Here is a 20,489-nt window from a genome sequence, read left to right on the forward strand (position 1 = left end):
GAAAAAAATTTCACGAAAATTTATCCAATTGAAGTCTTAATTGAGCTTTAAAAAATATTCAATTCAAAATTTAACTGATTCAACATAATTTTTAATGAAACAAAAATCAATCACAAAGACTAATAGTAGCAATTAATTTTTTTAATTAGATCAAATAATTTTTTAAGTGTTACTATCATTTCTGTGATGGAAGACATTTCAATTAAAAATTAATTGGATCAATTAATTGAAGACAATTTTTTTTTGTGTGTGTAACATAACCCATCGAAAGTCATATTAGCTTACATTGCTAATTTGTACCTTGCTGTCATATTTCTAATTAGAGATTCCACTCGGGCTTAAACATGTGGTTCCATAGTGTAGCGGTTATCACGTCTGCTTTACACGCAGAAGGTCTCCGGTTCGATCCCGGATGGAACCATGTGATATGGTTTTTGCAAACAAAAGTTGTCACCAACTAACAAGTTTTTGTAGTCGACAATAACATATTTTCTTCATTAAATGAAATGAAATAAAATAAAATAAAATAAAATAAAATAAAATAAAATAAAATAAAATAAAATAAAATAAAGTAAAATAAAATAAAATAAAATAATATAAAATAAAATAAAGTAAAATAAAATAAAATAAAATAAAATAAAATAAAATAAAATAAAATAAAATAAAATAAAATAAAATAAAATAAAGTAAAATAAAATAAAATAAAGTAAAGTAAAATAAAATGAAATAAAGTAAAGTAAAATAAAATGAAATAAATGAAAAAATAATTTAAAGAACAAAACATGCTTTATACTGCACTCGAAGAAATATTGCACTCTCTAAAGCCAATTTAACTCGTTTTTAGTTCATTATAGAGATATTTTGTTTTGAATTTAATTTTTTTTTGTGTACGTTAATTAACTAAAACAACCCAGCAAAAAAAGCGTCGCCAAAAAAGTAATGAAAATGTTCTTTTTGGATCCGGAAGTGGTGCAAAATTGACGCAGAAGCGATGAATTTAACATGGGCTTGTCATAGGACGGAAGTCCTCCATTTCAATAGCCGTTGCACTGAATTTGCATCACTTCTTTAGGTGTGATCCGAATTCAATGTTTTGGATGTAAATTAGAAAATTCTGTGATATTTTGTCAAATTTTTATAATAAAATAATTTTTATATTTTTTTATAATTTTTAATGGATTCTAACGCTTGTCGGAAACGTTTGAACTCAAATATTTTCAAAAAATCACAATTTTTTCAGATGGGATTTAACATTTTTTTCGACAAAATTTAAATGATTTGTACCATTTTATGAATTCTTACTCTGTTTTTAATCTATTTGAAACAAAAAAGTTAAAATTACCCATTAAAAGTATGAAAAAACCAAGTTTAAAAAAATTGAATTAAAAGAACTTCCTGGGGAATTAAAATAAAGAACATCATTGGGAGTGCATATTTCCGAAGTGCTTTTAAAGTTGTGCCTTTGGAAGAACTTCCAAATTTTTTTGCTGGGAAGTATATACGGCCGTAAGTTCGGCCAGACCGAATCTTATGTACCCTCCACCATGGATTGCGTAGAAACTTCTACGAAAGACTGTCATCCACAAATTTCAACTCACATGGTTGTTAAATATCATATACTACCACCACGTACCAAATTTCAACCAGATCGGATGAATTTTGCTTCTCCAAAAGGCACCGGAGGTCAAATCTGGGGATCGGTTTATATGGGAGCTATATATTATTATGGACTGATAGGAACCAATTACTGCATGGTTGTTGGATACCCTATACTAACATCACGTACCAAATTTCAACCGAATGGGAAGAATTTTGCTCTTCCAAAGTGCTCCGCAGGTCAAATCTGGGGATCGGTTTATATGGGGCATACATATAATTATGGACCGATATCGACCAATTTTTGCATGGGTGTTTGAGGCCATATATTAACATCACGTACCAAATTTCAACTGAATCAGATAAATTTTGGTCTTCCAAGAGGCTCCGGAGTCAAATCTGGTGATCGGTTTATTTTTGATCGGACCAATTTTTGCATGGTTGTTAGAGACCATATACTAACACCATGTACCAAATTTCAGGCGGATCGGATGAAATTTGCTTCTCTTAGAGGCTCCGCAAGCCAAATCGGGGGATCGGTTTATATGGGAGCTATATATAATTATGGACCGATGTGCACGAATTTTTGCATGGTTGTTAGAGACCATATATTAACACCATGTACTAAATTTCAGCCGGATCGGATGAAATTTGCTTCTCTTAGAGGCCTCGCAAGCCAAATTTGCTCAGTTCTGGGGATGTTTTTTCTCAACGAAAACAGATTCCAATTACAACGTGGGGCCAGCAACTGGCCTTTTATGGTTTCCCAGTAAAAATAGCTCCTTAATGCTGGCTTAATGCACGCCACTAAGTTTTCCCTTCTTCCTGCAGCGGATACCGCGACGAAAAAATGACTCGTCTTTATAAGTTTATAATAAGTTGTTTTTAGGACCACTTTTAAGGTAAGACCCCATAAAAACCGATCACCACACATAACTTCCGGAGCCTGTTGGAGGAGTCATCTCCATCCGATGCGGTTGAAATTTGGTACGTGACGTTAGTATATCGCCTCCAATAACCTTGCACAAATTGGTCCATATCGATTCATAATTATATATAGCCTCCATATAAACCGATACGTAGATATAACTTCCAGATCCCATGACAGAGCAAATTTCATCCGATCCGCATGAAATCTATTCCTATTTATGGTAGAACAATACGCCAATAGGGAAATTATTTTTCTTTAAATTACATGCTCGAATAGTAGACATTTTTGTTGTTTCTTAGAAATTCAAAGAATTTCCTTTAGACAAAAATGTTGTCCATTTCATGAGCTGTTGTCTAATGTCAAAGTATTTGCCAAGAGAACTTCTTTAATTAAACCAAGAACAATGACAACATTTAGTTGTCATTTAAGCCAACTCATTCATTATACACAGGCCAAGGATACCAATAGGAAAATTTCTATGTACCTATCGACCAAGTCATCATTATCAACTCCAGGAATTGTCATCGACACTCGTCTCGATATCATCACCAGCTACCATTGATGCCATTGTAAGTAGACTTTGTATAATTATCGGTGACCAGCATTATGTTTTTCTATCGAAACGTAATCCTCGACTGCAGAGATGAGTACAATAAATAGGCAACAAGCAAAGAGATGGATAAGGAAAGAATTTCAGATACCCTAATATTGAAAGATATTCTGGGGTATTAATTGTAAGGTATTTCATATACCGAAATCGAAGTTACATCTCATGTGTATTATTTCTATAGAAAATTTTGTCAATTTTTTTTATAGAAAAACTTGTCAAAATTATATTTCTATAGAAAATTTTATAAAAATTTTGTTTCTATCGATAATTTTGTCAAAATTTTATTTCTATCGAACATTTTGTCAAAATTTTATTTCTATAGAAAATTTTATTTCAAAAGAAAATTTTGTCAAAATTTTTATTCTATTGATAATTCTATCAAAATTGTATATCTATAGAAAACTTTGCCGAAATTTTATTTCTATAGAAAGTTATATTTTCATAGAAAATAATGTAAAACTTTTATTTCTATGGAATATTTTGTTAAATTTTGTTCGAAATTTTATTTCTATAGAAAATTTAGTCAAAATTTTATTTCTATAGAGAATTTTATCAAATTTTTTTCCACAGAAAATTATGCAAAAATTTTATTTCTGTCGATAATTTTGTCAAAATTTTATTTCTAAAGGAAATTTTGTTTAAATTTTATTTCTAACGGAAATTTTGTGAAAATGTTATTTCTATAGAAAATTAGTCAACATTTTATTTTTATAGAAAATTTTGTCAAAATTTTATATCCACAGAAAATTATGTCAACATATTATTTCTATAGAAAATTTTGTCAAAAGTTTATTTTTGTACAAAATTTTGTCAAAATTTTATTTCTATAGAAAATTTTATCAAAATTTTATTTCTATAGAAAATTTTGTTTCTATAGAAAATTTGATCAAAATTTTATTTCTATAGCAATTGTATCAAAATTTTATTTCTATAGAAAATTATGATAAAGTTTTATTCCTATAAAAAAATTTGTCAAAATTTTATCTATATACAACATTTTGACAAAATTTTATTTCTATAGAAAATTTGTCAAAATTTTGTATCTATCGATAATTTTGTCAAAATTGTATTTCTATAGAAAATTTTATCGAAATTTTATTTCTATAGAAAATTATACTTTCATAGAAAATTTTGTCAACATTTTAGAGAAAATAATGTCAAAATTTCATTTCTACATAATATTTTGTTCAAATTTTGTTAGAAATTTTATTTCCACAGAAAATTATGTCAATTTTTGTTCCACAGAAAATTATGTCAAAATTTTATTTCTATAGAAAATTTTGTCAAAATTGTATTTTTATAGAAAATTTTGTAAAAAATTTATTTCTATAGAAAATTTTGTCAAAATTGTATTTTTATAGAAAGTTTTGTCCAAACTTTTGTTAAAATTTTATTTCTATAGACAATTTTGTAAAAACTTTATTTCTATAGAAAATTTTGTCCAAATTGTATTTTTATAGAAAATTTTGTCCAAATTGTATTTCTAAAGGAAATTTTGTTTAAATTTTATTTCTAAAGGAAATTTTGTTTAAATTTTATTCCTAACGGAAATTTTGTGAAAATGTTATCTCTATAGAAAATTATGTCAACATTTTATTTTTATAGAAAATTTTGTCAAAATTTTATATCCACAGAAAATTATGTCAAAAGTTTATTTTTATACAAAATTTTGTCAAAATTTTATTTCTATAGAATATTTTGTCAAAATTTTATTTCTATAGAAAATGTTATCAAAATTTTATTTCTATAGAAAATTTTTTTCTTTATTTTATTTCTAACGGAAATTTTGTGAAAATCTTATTTCTATAGAAAATTATGTCAACATATTATTTCTATAGAAAATTTTGTCAAAAGTTTATTTTTATACAAAATTTTATTTCTATAGAAAATTTTGTCAAAATTTTATTTCTATAGAAAATTTTATCAAAATTTTATTTCTGTAGAAAATTTTGTCAAAATTTTATTTCTATAGAAAATTTTATCAAAATTTTATTTCTATAGAAAATTATGATAAAATTTTATTCCCATAAAATATTTTGTCAAAATTTTATCTATATAGAATATTTTGTCAAAATTGTATTTCTATAGAAAATGTTCTCGAAATTTTATTTCTATAGAAAATTATATTTTCATAGAAAATTTTGTCAAAATTTTAGAGAAAATTATGTCAAAATTTTATTTCTATAGAAAATTTTCTAAAAATTTTGTTAGAAATTTTATTTCTATAGAAAATTTAGTAAAAATTTTATTTCTATAGAAAATTTTGTTAATTTGTTTTTCCACAGAAAATTATGTCAATTTTTTTTCCACAGAAAATTATGTAAAAATTTTATTTCTTTAGAAAATTTTGTCAAAATTTTATTTCAATAGAAAATTTGGTAAAAATTGTATTTCGATAGAAAATGTTGTCCAAATTTTATTTCTAAAGGATATTTTGTCAAAATGTTATTTCTATACAAAATTATGTTAAAATTTTTGTCAAAATTTTATTTGTATAGGAAATTTTCTCAAAATTTTATTTCTATAGCAAAGTTTGTCTGAACTTTATTCCTATAGAACATTTTGTCAAAAAATTTTTCCTATAGAAAATTTTGTCGAAAATTTATTTCTATAGAAAATTTTGCCAAATTTTATTTGTATAGAAGATTTTGTCAAAATTTTATTTCTATATAAAATATTGTGAAAATTTTGTCAAAATATTATTTCGATAGAAAAATTTGTCCAAATTTTTGCTTTTGTAGAAAATTATGTCAAAATTTTATTTTTACAGAAAATTTTGTCAAAATTTTATCTCCACCGAAAATTATCTCAAAATTTTATTTTTATCGAAAATTTTGTCAAAATTTTATTTCTGTAGAAAATTTGGTTAAAATTTTATTTCTATTGAAAATTTTGACAAAATTTTATTTCCATAGAAAATTTTGTGAAAATTTTATTTCTATGGAATATTTTGTCAAAATTCTATTTCTATAGAAAATTTTGTGAAAATTTTATTTCTATAGAAAAATTTGTCAAGATTTTATTTCTAAGGGAAATTTTGGCAAAATTTCATTTCTATGGGAAATTTTGGCAAACTTTCATACCTATAGAAAATTTTTTGTCAAAATGTTATTCCTGTAAAAAATGTTGTCAAAATTTTATTTATGTAGAAGATTTTGTTAAAATTTTATTTCTATAGAAAATTTTGTCAAAATTGTATTTCTACAGAAAATTTTGTATAAATTTTATTCCTATTGAAAATTTTTCTCTTCTGTTGAACCAACCTGTGGATTTACACCAATAGATGTGGAGTTACAAACTCCATGACGAATTCTGATTGCCTCCAATTTCAAGATATAGACGGGAAGAATATAATTTCGAGTTAAAAGCACCAGCCTCCCATAGGTTGCAATAACATGACAACCAATGTAGTAGACTCACTGGCCGAAATGAACAATAAGTGAATGTATGAATTTTTGAGACAACAATTATCTTCCTGCCTTCTATTGAGGACTAAAAATACAACAAAAGAAAGGCCATTCTATGGAATTGTTGGTCGCTCGGTCACAACAACCATTCAAAGCTAAACTAAATACTAGTCATTGAAGAATGTCCTTTTACCAGCCACCTCAATGCCTACTAAGATGGAAAATTCTTGATGGAGGATGGATGGTGGTGGCAACGCGCATTGAATTTCAATTGATGGCATTCATTTTCATTGAGATGTTCTAATGTAATTGAAAGCTTTGTCAAGTAATCCATTGTTATCCGGAACATGAGAGGAACTACTCTATATACTACCCCTGCCTACCCTTCCCTCTAGTCATCAGATATTGCCACTGGGGGTCAGGTATTTGAAAAGTTTTTTAATAAAAAAAATCGAAAATCTAAGAATAATGTAAGGTGCTGGGTAGCTAAAGTCCTTGGAATGGTATGAGTTTCACGAATGTAAGTTCTCTTGTTAGATGAAGTTTTTTGATTTTGTCAAAAGATATTACGATTACAAAATTCGGACAGTTCCATTTGTTTTGTCAATTTGCTATGCTACACGAGAGCCCAAAGACACTTACGCTTTAAGTTAGAGTTATCCCCATGATCCTTTGGATTTGTTTTCATTCGATGAAATAATCGAATTCGATGCGTTACTTTAACTTGACCATATATATTTTTTTTGGTATCATTTGATTTTTTTTTTTGTTTGGAGATTTCTTTGGAAAACTGTGTTACGTGGCTTATGGCTCATGGTGATGATGATAAATCAATTTAAAATAGGAATGGGAAAGTAATGGGTATTGTTCAAAATTCTTCTGCGAATCCTTAAATTTAAAAAATTTTTAAATATAAAAAAAACTTAGTTCTAACCGATCGTTCGGCTTCTATATGTGAATACAGTCAAGCATCACTGTTCCAGTCCCCCACTATATTTTGGTGTAAGACAATTGATTGTTTTGGTGTGAACATCGGATAAACTTCTCACCCACTGTATGCCAAGAGGGTTTCTATTTTTAGAAATTATCTTAGATAATTTTCTATTCTATTTCCATAAGAAAAGATTCTTTTGTTGTGTATGGATTTTGTGAAACAATCACCCACGCATTTGAGAAACTTAATAGCTAGATTTTCACTGGAGCATATCGGTTCCATAGTGTAGCGGTTATCACGTCTGCTTTACACGCAGAAGGTCTCCGGTTCGATCCCGGATGGAACCACTTTTGAAACCAGTGTTCGAATTATTTTCTATAGAGATCAGATATATAAGGTGGTCAATTGCAGTAATCATTGTAGTTGGCCATTATATAGCTTATCGTCCGATGCCCATCTTAGCAGAACTACTCAATCATCTAATTGAGAAATATGCAGTCGTTTATTATTTCTTTCGTATTGAAGATAAAAAACAGCAATGATTTGATGCCAGCTGATGTATATTTCTGTTAAAGTTGAAAAATTTTTAAGGGTAATTTTCCCAAAATTTTATTTCTGTAGAAAAATTTGTCAAAATTTTATTTCTATGGAAAATTTTGGCAAAATTTCATTTCTATAGAAAATTTTGTCAAAATATTATTTCTATAGAAAATTTTGTCAAAATATTATTTCTATAGAAAATTTTGTCAAACTTTTATTTCTATAGAAAATTTTGTGAAAATTTTATTTCTATAGAAAATTTTGTAAAAATTTTATTTCTATAGAAAATTTTGTCAAAATTTTATTTCTATAGAAAATTTTGTCAAAATTTTATTTCTATAGAAAATGTTGTCAAAATTTTAATTCTATAGAAAATTTTGTCAAAATTTTATTTCTATAGAAAATTTTGTCAAAATTTTATTTCTATAGAAAATTTTGTCAAAATTTTATTTCTATAGATAATTTGTTGAACACTTTATTCCTATAGAAAGTTTTGTCAATATTTAATTTGTATAAAAAATTTGTCAAAACTTTATTTCTCTAGAAAATTTTGTGAAAATTTGTCATAATTTTATTTCTATAGAAAATTTTGTCAAAATTGTATTTCTATGGGAAATTTTGGCAAAATTTCATTTCTATAGAAAATTTTTTGTTAAACTTTTATTTCTATACAAAATTTTGTCAAAATTTTATTTCTATAGAATATTTTGTCAAAATTGTATTTCTATAGAAAATGTTGTCAACATTTTATTTCTATAAAAAATTTGTCATAATTTTATTTCTATAAAAAATTTTGTCATAATTTTATTTCTATAGAAAATATTGTTAAAATGTTATTTCTATAGAATTTTTTTGTCACAATTTTATTTCTATAGCAAATGTTGTCCAAATTTTATACCTATAGAAAAATTTTATTTCTATTGGAAATTTTGGCAATTTTATAAAAATTTTATTTCTATAGAAATTTTTGTCAAAATTTTATTTCTATAAAAAATTTTGTCAAAATTTTATTTCTATAAAAAATTTTGTCAAAATTTTATTTCTATAAAAAATTTTGTCAAAATTTTATTTCTATAGAAAATTTTATCAAAATTTTATTTCTTTACAAATTTTGTCAAAATTTTATTTCTATAGAAAATTTTGTCAAAATTTTATTTCTATAGAAAATTTTGTCAAAATTTTATTTCTATAAAAAAATTTTGTCAAAATTTTATTTCTTTACAAAATTTTGTCAAAATTTTATTTCTATAGAAAATTTTGTCAAGATTTTATTTGTATAGAAAAATTTGCCAATTTTTATACCCTCCATCATAGGATGGGGGTATATTAACTTTGTCACTCCGTTTGTAACACATCGAAATATTGCTCTAAGACCCCATAAAGTATATATATTCTGGGTCGTGGTGAAATTCTGAGTCGATCTAAGCATGTCCGTCCGTCCGTCTGTTGAAATCACGCTAACTTCCGAACGAAACAAGCTATCGACTTGAAACTTGGCCAAAGTAGTTGTTATCGATGTAGGTCGGCTGGTATTGAAAATGGACCATATCGGTCCACTTTTACGTATAGCCCCCATATAAAGGGACCCTCAGATTTGGCTTGTGGAGCCCCTAACAGAAGCATATTTCATCCGATCCGGCTGAAAATTGGTATATGGTGTTGGTATATGGTATCTAACAATCATGCAAAAATTGGTCCACATCGGTCTATAATTATATATAGCCCCCATATAAACCGATCCGCAGATTTGGTTTGTGGAGCCTCTAAGAGAAGTATATTTCATCCGATCCGGCTGAAATTTGGTACATGGTGTTGGTATATGGTCGCTAACAACCATGCAAAAATTGGTCCATATCGGTCCTGAATTATATATAGCCCCCATATAAAACGTTCTCCAGATTTGACCTCCGGAGCCTCTTGGAGGAGCAAAATTCATCCGATCCGGTTCAAATTAGGAACGTGGTGTTAGTATATGGTCGTTACAACCATACCAAAATTGGTCCAATCACACAAAAATTGGTCCATATCGGTTCATAATCATGGTTGCCACTAGAGCCAAAAATATTCTACCAAAATTTTATTTATATAGAAAATTTTGTCAAAATTTTATTTCTAGAGAAAATTTTGTTAAAATTTTATTCGGTTCATAATAAAATGTTCATCATTGTCAAAATGTTATTTCTATAGAAAATTTTGTTCAAATTTTATTCGGTTCATAATCATGGTTGCCACTCGAGCCAAAAATAATCTACCAAGATTTTATTTCTATAGAAAATTTTGTCAAAAGTTTATTTCTATAGAAAATTTTGTTAAAATTTTATTTCTGTAGGCATTTTTGTCAAAATTTTCTTTCTATAGAAAATTTTGTGAAAATTTTTATTTCTATAGAAAATTTTGTGAAAATTTTATTTCTGTAGAAAATTTTGTTAAAATTTGATGTCTACTTTGTTAAACTGAATTATATACGTATTGGATCGATCTTTTTTGATTTAATATATACCACGTATGGACTTACATACAATTTAGAAGATGGTGTTAGGAGGTTTTAAGATACCTTGCCATCGGCAAGCGTTACCGCAACTTAAGTAATTCGATTGTGGGTGGCAGTGTTTAGAAGAAGTTTCTACGCAATCCATGATGGAGGGTACATAAGCTTCGGCCTGGCCGAACTTACGGCCGTATAAACTTGTTTTTTTTTTTGCTATGGGAAATTTTGGCAAAATGTCATTTCTATAGAAAATTTTTTGACAAACTTCTATATAAAATTTTATTTCTATAGAAAATTTAGTCAAAATTTAATTTGTATAGATAATTTACTGAACATTTTATTCCTACAGAAGTTTTGTCAATATTTAATTTGTATAAAAAATTTGTCAAAATTTTATTTCTATACAAAATTTTGTCAAAATTTTAATTCTATACAAAATTTTGTCAAAATTTTATTTCTATAGAAAATTTTGTCAAAATTTTATTTCTATAGAAAATTTTGTCAAAATTTTAGTTCCATAGAAAATTTTGTCAAAATTTTATTTCTATAGAAAATTTTGCCTTAATTTTATTTCCATTGAAAATTTTGTCAAAATTTTATTTCTATTCGAAATTTTGGCAATTATATCAAAATTTTATTTCTATAAAAATTTTTTGTCAAAATGTTATTTCTATACAAAATTTTGTCAACGTTTTATTTCTATAGAAAATTTCGGCCAAATTGTATATCTATAGAAAATTTTGTCAAAATTTTATTTCTATAGAAAATTTTGTCATAATTGTATTTCTATAAAACATTTTTTTAAAATTTTATTCCTATAAAAAAATTTTGTCAAAATTTTATTTCTATAGAAAATTTTGTCTAAATTTTATTTCCATAAAAAATTTTGTTTTTTTGAAATGAAATAGCTAAAAACTTGACGTTTCGTGTCAGGGTTCTATTCTTATACAGTCAACATGGAGCTAAGGTTGAATAAGAGTGACCAACTTTATGGACCTAAAATACTTTTTGTTTTTTAATTTCAGCAAATGGGATAAACATTATGCTGATATCTGCTATTCTAAAGTATGTTATCCTATTTCACTTTGAACTAAGTTCCCTTGTTAAGAAATCCCATGTACAAAATAATTCGAACATTGGTTTCAAAAATGGTTCCATCCGGGATCGAACCGGAGACCTTCTGCGTGTAAAGCAGACGTGATAACCACTACACTATGGAACCGATTTAAATTGACTGTTGTCGATATTCTTCATAAAAATCTTATTGCAATAGAAATCCTTCTATTTCTATATTAAAGTGCGGATGTAATATCATCTTCATTCAATGCCCTGAAATAGAACCACCTGCAATCTGCTAAAAAGAAAACAGCATGGCGAATATTTTTGCATTTGCATTTGATATGGTATAGAATTTAGAAGAGCATTTAAAATCAGATAACATTTTCATTTATTAGGGTGGAATGAATACCATATCATAGTGAGAGATAAAGAAATAGCACATGCTGACTCACGGATGGCATTGATTTCTCGACAATGTGCTTACGAAGCAATACCATTACTGAGGTTCACTCTTGGAGAAAACTTTCGCTCACTATGGAATATCACATTCTATATAATAACTGCACTCAAGAATAGCCTTCTCCGTAGAGGATTTCTAAGATTTGTCACAAAAATTGTTATTCATAACAAAAAGTGGCACTCTTACTATAAGATAGTGGCACAAAAAGTGTCACTCTTCCGCCATCAGAATTTATCTTAATTGCGTAAGAACTTTTCGCCGAAATTGAACATTCAGGATATTTCCTCAAATTAGTTATTTAGAATCTCTGCATTTAAACATTTGCATATTTTCAGGCATTACATATGTTGGCGTGAATGCACTATAATATCAGAGGGAACATGGTCGTATTATTTGGTATGTAAACTCGATTATTTGTTAAGAATCGATCACATTCGTAATTTAAATGGAATTGAGAATCACAATTTATAAAAATTATAGCATTGTAAAGGGTTTAAGTAAAAAGTGGCACAACTTTGGCAAGATGTGGCACAAAAATGTAAAACTTTTGGAATTTAATGGCGCAACCCAACTGGCAAAAAAGCCTGTAAAATTATAAACTCGATCTTCTCCTTATGAACAAGTTTAAAAAATATCGAAAAGCCGAGGACGTTATCGGCTAAGTAGGGAAACTCCTCGACAAACGGCCCAAGGACTTATTTAAGACGGCCAAAGGGATCTACGACCGAATGAAAGTTCGGCATCTTCAAAGAATCATATCGGCTAGGCCCTTACGCCACATAGAGATACCTGAAATTTATCATTATCGAGGATACCTGCAACTCTCCTTCTGGTCCAGAAGATGGACACCCACATGCCCTTCCTACATACCTGAAACCCCTTCTGTTCATGAATATGGGTATATCGCCCAGACTACGTGAGCACATAGAGATACTTGAAATGCTTCCTAATCCTGGATACCTGAAACCCTCATCGTGGAACTCTTCTCCAGAACCTGAAGACGGGTATTTTAAATCCCTTTTGATCCTTCTGATATCGGCAGACCATGAGGCCACCCAAAAATACCTTATCCTGGGTACCTGAAACTCTCCTCCTGATCGCGAAGATGGACTTCAGGTGTCCATATATCCAGGAAGGGTATCTAAAAACCTTTATGATCCCGAATGATCTCCTCCTCGATAGCTGAAACTCTCCTCCTGATCCTGAAGATGGACATCTAAACCCACTTTTCAGAATACCTGAAACCCCTTCTGATCCCGGAGATGGACATATCGGCCAGACCATGAGGCCATCCAGAAATACATACCTGAAATCCGTCTTTATCCTGGATACCTGAAACTCTCCTCCTGATCCCGAAGATGGACTTCTGAAAACACTTCCTGTATTCCTAAATTCCCTTCGTGTAGATGGGCAAGAGGATCGGCCAGGCCATGAGGCCACGTATAGACACCTGTAACCGCCCTCTTACCCTGGATATGTGAAACTCTCCTCTTGATCCTAAAGATGGACACCTGAAACTCCTTCCTGAATAGCTTTATGATCGCGAATATCTGTAATCATCTTTTCGCTGACCAAGCCAAACTTACCCTCTCCCCAAAATACTAAATTAGAACCCCAATTTTTTCATATTATAGATGAAAAATTCAGGGGAAACATTTGATAATTTTTGGCGCGGAAACCAAAGATAGCACCGATCTTTAGTCGCAGAGCTCCTCGATCTGGATGACCATGAGGCCATCCCGAAATATGAAAGCCTTCCTTATCTTGGATACCTGAAACTTTCCTCTTGATCCCGAAGATAGACTTCTGAAAACACTTCCTTGATTCGTGAATAAAGGCTGTAAATTTGGAAGCTCAATCTTCTCCTTTTGCAAGGGTTTAAAAAATATCAAAAGCCAAGGACGTTATCGGCTAAGTAGGGAAACTCCTCGACAAACGGCCCAAGGAATTGTTTAAGATGGCCAAAGTGATCTACGACCGAATGAAAGTTCGGCATCTTCAAAGAATCATATCGGCTAGAGATACCTGAAATTTATTATTATCGAGGATACCTGCAACTCTCCTTCTGGTCCAGAAGATGGATTCCCCCATGCCCTTCCTACATACCTGAAACCCCTTCTGTTCATGAATATGGGTATATCGCCCAGACTACGTGAGCACATAGAGATACTTGAAATGCTTCCTAATCCTGGATAGCTGAAACCTTCATCGTGGAACTCTTCTCCAGAACCTGAAGACGGGTATTTTAAAACCCTTTTGATCCTTCTGATATTGACTGGACCATGAGGCAACCCAAAGATACCTTATCCTGGAAACCTGAAACTCTCCTCCTGATCGCGAAGATGGACTTCAGGTGTCCATATATCCAGGAAGGAGATGGAAATACCTGAAACTCGTCCTTATCCTGCATACCTGAAACTCTGCTCCTGATCCCGAAGATGGACTTCTGAAAACACTTCCTGTATTCCTAAATTCCCTTCGTGTAGATGGGCAAGAGGATCGGCCAGGCCACGTATAGACACCTGTAACCGCCCTCTTACCCTGGATATGTGAAACTCTCCTCTTGATCCTAAAAATGGGCACCTGAAACTCCTTCCTGCATAGCTTTATGATCGCGAATATCTGTAATCACCTTTTCGCTGACCAAGCCAAACTTACTCTATCCCCAAAATACTAAATTAGAACCCCAATTTTTTATATTATAGATGAAAAAATCGGGGGAAACATTTGATATCTTTAATTTTCGGCGCGGAAACCAAACATAGCACCCATCTTTAGTCGCAGAGCTCCTCGATCTGGATGACCCTGAGGCCATCCCGAAATATCTGAAAGCCTTCCTTATCCTGGATACCTGAAACTTTCCTCTTGATCCCGAAGATGGACTTCTGAAAACACTTCCTTGATTCCTGAATACCCTTCTGATCGTGTAGATGGGCAAGGGGATCGGCCAGGCCATGAGGCCACATATAAATACCTGTAACCGCCCTCTTATCCTGGATATGTGAATCCCTTCTCCTAGATACCTGAAGATGGACACCTGAAACTCCTTCCTGGATAGCTGAAAACCGTTATGATCCCGAATATGGACATATCGGCTAGGCTATGAAGCCTGAAATCCTCCTTAAAACCCTCCTTCTGGATAACTGGAACTCTCCTGCTATTGATCTTTAAGATGGACAGCTGAAACCGATCTGTGGATACGTGAACACCCTCCTAATTCTGAAGATGGACATATGTTAACATGCAAACCCTCCGATGCTGAATCTACAACGTTGGGCAGAGTATGCTATCCAGATTAGTCAAGTGCTGATAAGAAGGTTGGATAAGGTGGATGTGCCAAGATGGTATGCTGTAACTAGACAGAACTCTCAGTCGTTGCCACATATGTACGACCCGATAAGACACTTATTGGGGTTCCAGATATCACTATGGGGTCATGATTTGGCTAAAAGTTGAAATTCTACCTTTTGATTATCAACTGTTGAAAATTGTTCATCCGCTATTGCGATATCATGCCACCATTCCTATCATTGACGCCGTTTCAAATGTTCAAGGGGCTTTAGTTTTTCAAACAACGACACCTCACCGTTCTATTATTGGGCACGACGAGGAGTTGATATATAAATTCAACCACATTATCGGGAACATCAGCCATATTTTTTTGTGCGGTATGAACTGCACGAGTATGATCTGGAGTGCCCACATCTTCTACAGACTCAATTTGGTCAAATTTTTGCACGCCGCGAAGAACACGATATGAGTTTTGATTTGGACATTCAGTTTCATAATTAGCCTGAATAACTCGCGAGCTCTTTGAGCACTTCATCCTTGATGACCCAATGGAAGCGATGTATGTGCCTTTGTCTGAGAATCGTTGTGGCCCTTTGGTCCCTCCAGATAAATCGTCACCATTGTGACTAGGTTTTTTTTCCTTCCCTGTAATTCAATAAACACCCCAATATCTTCACTTTAATTTGAAGTACTTAAGTCGTATGGCATTTTAGCTTCTGTAACAATGATGCATATCAGCTATCTATCCGAATGGATATCTTGAAGATACTTAAGCAGACTACATGCTTGCATAGTCATTGCAATGTAATCTATTTGGGATGCATTGACATGACATCTTGTTGCATGTTGATGGTGACAGTCTCATGGCACAAACTGCAAATCTATAGCATGTCGAATTCTGCTAATTGAAATCTCAACAAGATGGACATTGCAATCTATTTTTATTCATCTCTTGATGGATATCTATGAGATTTTGCTTAGAGAACATTATCTGGTGGATGATATTTCATCTGTTGTGTGGTTTATAAATAAAATTTGAGACATTTGATGATTGTTGGAGGTGCTATTGACAAATGTTCAATTAAATCGGTTCCATAGTGTAGTGGTTATCACGTCTGCTTTACACGCAGAAGGTCTCCGGTTCGATCCCGGATGGAACCATTTTTGAAACCAATGTTCGAATTATTTTGCGTGATGGAATTTCGGGTGGTTGAAGATGGAGTAGTGGGAGAATCCACGTAAATTTGAAAAGAAGAAAAAGGATGAATTGTGTTGTGTACTGCCTCAATCATCGGGATATTAAGTGGGTATTGTCCTATTCACAGGTTTCCTATAGAATCTCCTCATATTACTGGACCGACCCATTATTGTTGGCGGCTGCTGACACTCAATTTTCCCGACAAACTCAGCGGCGGCAGATTGACAGAAGAGTCCATACAATTTTTTGTGTTTACGGCTCCCCTTAATTATCCCATGACTTTCGTTATGAGAGTAATTGTACAACCAATTTGTCGGCCTATTATGTCGGCTCATATCGAATGTCCCATGGTGGCGAGTTCTAATTTACCCGATTGTATTGTTGTGTTATCAGTCTTTTTGTGTTAGAGGAAGAAGACTTCTCTGTTTGCTTCTGATCCGAGGCGAAATAGAGCCCCGACTCATGATACTGTTCAGTTCACCGAAACCAGATTTACCATCGTTCGGTTTAGGTGAAGTGTAACATAGAGGACCCAACCAGTCCAAGCCCTGTCACTGGATGGTCTTCGAAGGTCTTGACGGCAATGGTTTGTCCGCCTTTTTGTGTTAGAGGAGGTGCATCCCGGGGTTTGTGAGGTGTAAACGCTGACTGGAGTGGGTGTGCACCTAAAAATAGAGGATTCACAGGGCGGCCCTCGTGTTTCTTGACCTATCGAAGGCATTCCATACGGTCAGCCACGGAAGATTGTTCGAAGACGCCGAAATCTCATCCCTATCGACAGGGACCAAACGTTGGGTTATTAATTATCTGTGAGTCATACCCTCGTACAGTGAAACAGGTAGTTCCCCATGCTGGAGCGATATCTTCGGAACTGCTCAATGTCCACGTGGCTCTTTACATATCAAAGGCATTCAGCCAGATTGATCGAAGATATCGTAAACACGTACCTGCTGGGAGAAACCAAACGTTGTACTGCTAATTATCAGTGGGGGCGTCAGTCGTACATCGCGGACTGACGCCCGCAGAGTGAAATAGGGAGTTCCCTCGCGGAGTGAAATAAGGAGTTCGCTCGCGGAGTGAAATAGGGAGTTCCCTTGACACCCTTGTTGATGATATCTGTGATCTGTTCAACATTTCACTGATAGAAATTCGAAGATATTCACCACAAAAGCCACACTATTCACTACATATACAACATAAGTACGCAGGCAGTTGCATGTTAGAGTCGATGGCATAACAATTCCGACAAGCCCAAGATTCCCGGGGTCACATTCGACCGCCTTTGAAGTCATTTGCATACGCCATCACAATGTGTTATAAGCGACGCGGTAGAACTGGCACCAATTTACCCAAGAGCACTACGTATATGGTACCCAAGTGAGGGGCTTATTGTTCCGAATAACATTGAACTGCCTGTTTGTTGCTTGGCCGGGTTTTCAGACTTTCTCCTGTTCGTTATCGCGAACTCAAAGTGATAAGGATGACGAGATTTAAGACTTTCTTCTGTGATTTCATGGCTCGATAAGTGGACAGTCTTTTGACGGGGGGTAATTAACCCTCTAATGCCCCAATTTTTTTGCCAGCTGAATACATTTTCAATGTTAACGACGCAAAAGCAAGAGAACTAAGCAAGAAAAATTTATACGGTAAAATTCAGCATATGCTGCAAAGCCTCTTAAATAGTTTCAAATAAGTTTTCTTCTTATTTTGCCCATTTTTGTTGTCTTAAGGTTTGTTTTACTAAAAGCTTTCTTATTAAAAGATGCCCGTCTAAAGGCGGGCTTGGGCATTAGAGGGTTAAACTTTCTCCAAAGTGGGCTAATGCGATTCCAAAGTGATCGGCCTTTGACCAGGAATTCGGACTTTCTTTTGTTAACAGAATCCAAAGAGTGCTATCGCGATTCCAATACTCTATGGAAAGGAGAAATTCTCGGAAAAGGATTTCCTACGGCAAACTACAGTAGTTTTGGCCCAATTATGCTCAGGCAATTGCAGCCGATTCAATTCCTATCTATCAGCCTAGTTGACATGTATCCCATCTGTAATCACCTTTCCGCTGACCACGCCAAACTTACCCTCCCCCAAAACACTTAATTAGAGCCAAAAATTTATTGATATTATAGATGGAAAAATTCAGGGGAAACATTTGATATTTCAAATTTCATTGATTAAAAACCGTATAAACCAGCCAGTTTTCGGCGCGGAAACCAAACATAGCACCCACCTCTAGTCGCAGAGCTCCTCGATCTGGATACATGGATGATAACTCAATTTGAATTATAACCACAGTTTTTCTATAGAAATAACATTTTCAATAGAAATAAAATTTTGACAAAATTTTCTATAGAAATGAAATTTTTGAAAAAAATTTCTATAGAAATGAAATTTTAACAAAATTTTCTATATATATAAAATTGTGAAAAAATTTTCTATAGATATAAAATTGTGAAAAAATTTTGTATAGAAATTAAATTTTGACAAATTTTCTATAGAAATAAAATTTTGACAAAATTTTCTATGGAAATAAAAGTTTATAAATAAAATTTAAAATAAAATTTTCTATTGAAATACAATTTTGACAAAATTTTCTATAGAAATAAATTTTTTAAAACATTTTCTATAGAAATAAATTTTTGACAAACTTTTCTATAGAAATAAAATTTTGACAAAAATTTCTATAGACATAAAATTTTGATAATAATTTTCTATAGAAATAAAATTTTGACAAAATTTTCAATAGAAATGAAATTTTGATAAAATTTTCTATAGAAATGAAATTTTAACAAAATTTTCTATAGATATAAAATTGTGAAAAAATTTTGTATAGAAATAAAATTTTGACAAAATTTTCTATAGAAATAAAATTTTGACAAAATTTTCTATGGAAATAAAATTTTGACAAAATTTTCTATAGAAATAAAAGTTTATAAATAAAATTTAAAATAAAATTTTGACAAAATTTTTTATAGAAATAAAATTTTGACAAAATTTTCTATAGATATAAGATATTGACAAAATTTTCTATAGAAATAAATTTTTGGTAAAATTTTCTATAGAATTAAAATTTTGACAAACTTTTCTATAGAAATAAAATTTTGGTAAAATTTTTGGTAAATTTTTCTATAGAAATAAAATTTTGACAAAATTTTCTATAGAAATAAAACGTTGACAAAATTTTCTATAGAAATAAAATTTTGACAAAATTTTCTATAGAAATAAAATTTTGACAAAATTTTCTATAGAAATAAAATTTTGACAAAATTTTTATAGAAACAAAATTTTGACAAAATTTTCTATAGAAATAAAATATTGACAAAATTTTCTATAGACATAAAAAATTTTGACAATAAAATATAAAATTTTGATAAAATTTTCTATAAAAATATAATATTGACAAATTTTCTATAGAAATAAAATTTTGACAAAACTTTCTATAGAAATAAAATTTTTGTAAAATTTTCTATAGAATTAAAATTTTGACAAAATTTTGGCAAAACTTTCTATAGAAATAAAATTTTGACAAAATTTTCTATAGAAATAAAACGTTGACAAAATTTTCTATAGAAGCAAAATTTTAACAAAATTTTCTATAGAAATAAAATTTTGAAAAACTTTTCTATAGAAATAAAATTTTGGCAAAATTTTCTATAGAAATAAAATTTTGACAAATTTTTCTATAGAAATAAAACGATGACAAAATTTTCGATAGAAATAAAACGATAACAAAATTTTCGATAGAAATAAAATTTTGACAAAATTTTCTATATAAATAAAATTTAAAATAAAATTTTCTATAGAATTAAATAAAATAGAAATACATTTTTGACAAAATTTGCTTTAGAAATAAAATTTTGACAAAATTTTCTGTAGAGATAAAATTTTGACAAAATTTTCTATAGAAATAAAATTTTGACAGAATTTTCTATAGAAATAAAATTTTGACAAAATTTTCTATAGAAATAAAATTTTGACAAA

General features: G+C 30.7%; 4 non-coding genes across 4 annotated transcripts; 3 read left to right on the top strand and 1 right to left on the bottom strand.

Moving 5' to 3' along the window:
- The first annotated feature begins 348 nt into the window (after nucleotides 1–348).
- Nucleotides 349–421, top strand: TRNAV-UAC (transfer RNA valine (anticodon UAC)). The gene has a single exon. It is a non-coding gene; the product is annotated as a tRNA-Val (tRNA).
- Nucleotides 422–7,752: 7,331 nt separating this feature from the next.
- On the top strand, nucleotides 7,753–7,825 carry TRNAV-UAC (transfer RNA valine (anticodon UAC)). The gene has a single exon. It is a non-coding gene; the product is annotated as a tRNA-Val (tRNA).
- A 3,830-nt stretch (nucleotides 7,826–11,655) lies between these two features.
- TRNAV-UAC (transfer RNA valine (anticodon UAC)) lies at nucleotides 11,656–11,728 on the bottom strand. Its single transcript has one exon. It is a non-coding gene; the product is annotated as a tRNA-Val (tRNA).
- A 4,676-nt stretch (nucleotides 11,729–16,404) lies between these two features.
- Nucleotides 16,405–16,477, top strand: TRNAV-UAC (transfer RNA valine (anticodon UAC)). The gene has a single exon. It is a non-coding gene; the product is annotated as a tRNA-Val (tRNA).
- The last annotated feature ends 4,012 nt before the right edge of the window (nucleotides 16,478–20,489 follow it).

This window comes from Haematobia irritans, chromosome 5 (assembly GCF_050003625.1).
Source record: "Haematobia irritans isolate KBUSLIRL chromosome 5, ASM5000362v1, whole genome shotgun sequence".
NCBI classification, from domain to species: Eukaryota; Metazoa; Arthropoda; class Insecta; order Diptera; family Muscidae; genus Haematobia; species Haematobia irritans.